The following is a 6,078-nucleotide window of genomic DNA, read 5'->3' as shown; positions in this document are numbered from 1 at the left end:
TGGAAACAAATCTCTGATTGCTTAGAACTATAGGTAGAGCTAAGTTACCTTGACTTTTTTTTCGTTATTATTAAAAAATTCAAGGTATTCAGAGGTTATGCTCTTTCTTAGGGTGGAGTACCAGAGATACGTTGAAGATTATGTTTGGAGTTATGGTTTCCAGATGAATATTGAAGAAGGACTGAACTGAGTAGGAGATGGGATGGAGAAGGATCAGAAATGCTGTAAAGGTCACCGAACTGGGCTATGAATTGGCATGTGAAGAGTATTTCAATACCTCATGGTTCCTTGTTGGTTCCTTTCAATGTACTTAACACCCAAACTGATGAAAGAGGTATTGAGATGTTATGAGCAGTTGCATTAATCATTTTATCTTGAGTTTTGTCGTGGATAGCTGATGCAAGACTAGGCAAATGCCAAAGTCAAAGGGGATTGCAGGGGGCGGGGTGCTATCAAAGGAAGATTTCAAAGACTGAAAAGAAGCATTCTAACATGTTTCCTCCATTAAAAGTGGCAGTGTTTGGGTGGAGGGTGTGGGGAGAAAGTGTTAATTTTCCTTTAACATGTGTTTATAAATTGTTCCTAGAAATTAATGCTAGGTGGTTCATATGTCTGTAAATATGAAGGATTTCAGATTATTAAAAATAGGACTCAGAATATAAGAATGAATGCTTAAAAAAGGAAGTTTTATGTTTCATCTTCATATGACTCATTCTCGAATTGTTCTTTAAAACAACTTAAATTATTTAATGCTGATAAGACACACAAATTTTGAAGAATTTACTTATTAAAATTTTTTGAAAATAAAAATGTAAAGTCTGCTAAAATTTTGAAAATTATATTTAATTCATATACTATTAGTATATATAATGAGGCTTCCCTGGTGCTCAGATGGTAAAACATCTGCCTGCAATGTGGGAGACCTGGGTTCGATCCCTGGGTCAAGAAGATCCCCTGAAGAAGGAAATGGCAACCCACTCCAGTACTCTTGCCTGGAAAATTCCATGGATGGAGTAGCCCGGTAGACTACAGTCCACGGGGTCACAAAGATTCGGACGCAACTGAGCCACTTCACTGTCTTTCACTTTAGTATATAATAAGAATTCAATTGTCAAGGCAAACTGATGTGTGTAAAAAAGAATTCATAGAAATAACAATCTAACTCTGTAAGTTCTTCTCTGATAGTCCATAGGTAGTTTTAAATATTCTTTTTCCCCTGTCTCCAACAAATATTAAAAAAAAGAAAACCCTATTACAGTAGAATTGCTTATTAATAGGTCTATCTGCTCCTCGTACTGGACTATCTTTGTAGTTAAAAGTGGTCTTTCTACCTTAGTGTCCTCTGTGATTATTTGGCCCAGTGGCCATTCAATAGGAGTTTACTCAGTAGTTTGGTACTGTTTTATTTTTAATCTAGACAAAAAGAAGCTCAAACAAATACATGATCTTACCCAAGTCTTTAATGCCCTGGATGGTAACATTGGGACATTTGTGAATAAGAAACTTAAATGACAACAAATGACAGTTTGGGGAAAAATACTTGCATCATATATAATCAGGGAAATATTCCTAAGAGACAAAGAACACAAAATAACAAGAAAAACACAAACAGCTAAGTAGGAAGATAATAATAATGTAAATATATGAATAAAAATACACATGGCTAATAAACATATGAAAATAAGATCAGCTCCACTAAGTTATCAGAAAGTCAGATTTAAACAATAGTGAACTATCATTTTTGCCTGTTTCATGAAACATAATTTTTAAAGGTTACTAATATAAGTGGCTGGTAAAAATGTGGGGAAATGACCTCACATATTTTTAGTGGGAGTGTAAAATAGTACAGCCCATTTGAGGGAAGGGCGTTTTCAACTTCTAATCTAGTAAAATTTAAAACACATGTGTTCTTTGAACCAGCAATTTCACAATTTGGAATTTATCTTAGAAAAATACTGGTACAAAGAAGCACATGTCTGAATGTTTCTGGCAGCATTTGTTGTATTAGGGAAAAATTGAAAGCAATCTAAATATCTATTAATAAGGTGCAGGTTAAATAAATTGTGGCTTGTCCATCTGCAGAAATCTCTACAGTCATAAAAAAAATTTAGTATATTAACAAGGAAGTATATCTGTGACAGTGTGTGAAAAAGCAAGTTGTGAAGGCATATATACAGTATGAATGTTTTTTGGTAAAATATGTAACCACAATAAAAACTATGCATACTAGAGTTTGAGAAGATGCACAGTGCTAATGGTTAATGACCAGTGGGTATTTTACTTCTACATACTTTTGCACTGACTGATATTGCAACTGGATAATTTTTTTAAGCACATGTTTTTAAACTGTAAAATGCAGAAGGAGGACTTTTTGTGTTTAGAGTAAAATTTGTAGTACATCTTTATCTTAAGTATTTCTAGTGAATATAACACATGAGTATGCTTTAAAAATCAAATAATATAGGAGGGCTTTATGTTTCAGTTTGGATAGTTTTGACTGCAAGTAACAAAAGCCTTGAATCAACTGACTGAAAAAATAAGGTAAGTATTATCTGACATTACAGTATGTCAAAGGAAGTTACTCTTCAAGGTTAATCCAGTTGCTCACAGGTGTCATGAAGAACCTGTGTTCTTTCCAATTCATCTCATACTCAGATTCACCTCACTTAAGGCTTCACTGGCCCTAAGTGTCTCACCCAGATAAGGCAACATCATCAGGAAGAGAATATAGCATATGTCCTTGAAAATCTCATGGACGGAGGAGCCTGGTGGGCTGCAGTCCATGGGGTCGCGAAGAGTCGGACACGACTGAGCGACTTCCCTTTCACTTTTCACTTTCATGCATTGGAGAAGGCAATGGCAACCCACTCCAGTGTTCTTGCCTGGAGAATTCTGGGGACTGGGGAGCCTGGTGGGCTGCCGTCTATGGAGTCACACAGAGTCGGACATGACTGAAGTGACTTAGCAAGCAAGCAAGCAAGGAGTGAGGGGCACTTTCCTCAAAAACACCCCCTCCTTCCCCCGAGGAGCCTCCGTTCCCTTTCCATTGGGCAGATACCCAGCAAAGGAAATGTGATTACCCTTGGAGTTTAGATAGAACTAAGTACAAATAAAAGCAGGGTTGTCTCAGGAAGGAAAAAGCAGCAAATAAATATATTTGGGATAGCCAACCAACAATGTCAATTACAGCGTAGCATGAAAAGGATTAACCCTAGCTCCATCACTCATCCTTCTCTAGTCTCTCTCCTAGAAACCACTTTTTTTTTAAGCCAATTTTCTTTCTTTTTTAAGATATTTTTGGGATGTGGATCATTTTTTAAAGTCTTTATTGAATTTATTGCAATATTGCTTCTGTTTTATGTTTTAGTGTTTTGGCCATGAGGCATGTGGGATCTTAGCCCCCTAAGCAGGCATTGAACCTGCACCCCCTGTGTTGGGAGATGAAGTCTTAACCACTGGACCACCACAGAAGTTCCCTAGAGACCACTTTCAACACCTTTATTCTTTGGATAATTGTTCCTGTATCTTTAAATAATATACTGCTATATCTTGATTTATGAGTTTTAGAGTTTATCTATGGAGTTTAACAACACCTCCATTACTAATTCAGTCTTCTAACAAACATAATTATGTTATTATTTTTACTTCCCTGAAACAGAACCTTTGTAACTCTAAGGAAAAAAAAAGGATACACAATTTGCTTGAGTTCATGCTTTTATTTTTTCTTGGCCTATTTCCTCATTTTGCTGATGAATATCTTCAAAAACTCCTGAGAAAGTTTGGGAGGTTGAGTCTCTAAAGAGTTTATTCTGACACTATGTTTATTTGATAGGCTGGCTTGTAAATCACATTTCCAGCTTCAAAGGTTTGTTTTGTTCTTGCTTAGCCTTCAGAGTGGCTGTTGAAAATATGGATGCAAGTTATTCTCTTGATTTTGAACATGAAATATATATATATATATATATATATATATCATACACGTGTGTTTTCTCTGGAAGATTTTTCTTCATGGTCAATGTTCTGAAATTTCACAAGAATATCACTGATTATGTGTTTTTCATTCATTTTGTATAAATGTTATTGAGCCCTTTCAATCTGGAAGTCCGTGTTCTGCAATAAGAAATGTTCTTCTGTTACTTTTTAAAAGACAATATTTATTTATTTTATTTTTGGCTGTGCTGGGGCTTCGTTTCTGTGCACAGGCTTTGGCAAGCTGGGGCTACTCTTTGTTGCTGTGCACAGATTTCTCATTGTGATGGCTTCTCTTACTGCGGAGCACAGGCTGTATGTGCATAGACTTCAATGCTGTGACTTACGGGCTCCAGAACTTGGGCTCAGTAATTGTGGCCCATGAGCTTAGTTGCTCCCTGGCATGTGGAATCTTCCTGGATCAGGGATTGAACCCATGCCCCTTGAATTGGCAGGCAGACTCTTATCCACTCCTCCACAGGGAAATCCCTTCTGTTACTTTTTTGATAATATGTCTTCTTAACTAAGTTTACTTTTCTTTCTTTTTGAAACATTACTTAGACAATACATTTGCTAGATGGGTTGTTTTTTAAAAAATCTTTTCACATGTTTTCCTTCTTGTAGTGTTTTGACTTTATTTTTTTTTAATTTTATTTTATTTTTAAACTTTACAATATTGTATTGGTGTTGCCAAATATCAAAATGAATCTGCCACAGGTATACATGTGTTCCCCATCCTGAACCCTCCTCCCTCCTCCCTCCCCATACCATCCCTCTGGGTCATCCCAGTGCACCAGCCCAACCATCCAGTATAGTGCATTAAACCTGGACTGGCAACTCGTGTCATACATGATATTATACATGTTTCAACGCCATTCTCCCAAATCTTCCCACCCTCTCCCTCTCCCACTGACTTTATTTTTTGAAATTATTTTTATTTTCCTATAAACATTTTTATTTTTGTTTTTTTAATTTCAGTAATAATTTTTTTCTAATTCCAGGAGCTCTTTTTTCCCCTTTGACCTTTCTTCATATTGTTGTACTTTTTCATGGGTGTAATATGCTTGAGTCTGCCTAAGGAAGCTGTTTAGAGAATTTTTCATTCTCTTCAGTTTCCCGAATTCTCTTATTTTTCTCTAAAGTTAAGTTTTATCTTTATTTCTTTCTCTTTCATTTTGCAGGCTTTCTACAAATGCCTGTTTCTCAGTTGCCTTATCATATTCATGAAAAAGGCAACATACAAATTCACTCTGAGCTTGAGTTTAAAGATAGCAATCTTCATCAAGCAGTGTTCTCCCAGGGGGAGCTGGCAGGCCAGGGACTCTTAGAGTTTGATGCCCCTAAACAGCAGCATGCAGAGAGGCTTCTGGTTTGGACTGTCAACTGCAACCCCATCAGCCCTAATTTCTACCACTTACTTCAGCTTCTTTAGGGAAGAGTGCTTTGGTTCCAGTAGTTGTGGTGGCAGGGACAGTGGTGGTGGGTAGATACCTTGATGCCAGGCATTCTGTTAATGGAGAGCAACTGGGTGTGCTCAGAATTTAATTTCTCTGTTGTTAGTCCCACAACCTTTCTTTACCTTCAGTAGCATCTGCCATTCCCAAGTCCTAATCCTTTTCAGGGTCATAAGTCCCTCCACATGAACTCATGGCTGTATGTTTAATGACAAGCTTCAGCATCCACCCGCCATTCATCCCACATTTGTCTCCCCAAAATCTGAAAATCTCACCTGTAGATGCTCACCTCCTCTCCACCTCCCAGCCACCATTTTCTTATTGTTACAGGATTTTATCATCATTCAGTTGATTTCAGTTCAGTCGCTCAGTCATGTCCAACTATGGACTGCAGCATGGCAGACCTCCCTGTCCCTCACCAGCTCCCAGAGTTTACCCAAACTCATGTCCATTGAGTCAGTGATAACATCCAACCATCTCATCCTCTGTCATCCCCTTCTCGTCTTGCCTTCAATCTTTCCCAGCATAAGGGTCTTTTCAAATGAATCAGTTCTTCCCATCAGGTGGCCAAAGTATTGGAGTTTCAGCTTCAGCATCAGTCCTTCCAATGAATTTTCAGGACTGATTTCCTTTAGGATTGACTCGTTTGATCTCC

The sequence above is a fragment of the Bos grunniens genome, chromosome 2, assembly GCF_055505025.1.
Source record: "Bos grunniens cultivar Pamir isolate PY7600 chromosome 2, Bosgru_T2T1.0, whole genome shotgun sequence".
Lineage (NCBI taxonomy): Eukaryota > Metazoa > Chordata > Mammalia > Artiodactyla > Bovidae > Bos > Bos grunniens.
Note: the sequence above shows the minus strand (reverse complement) of the source record.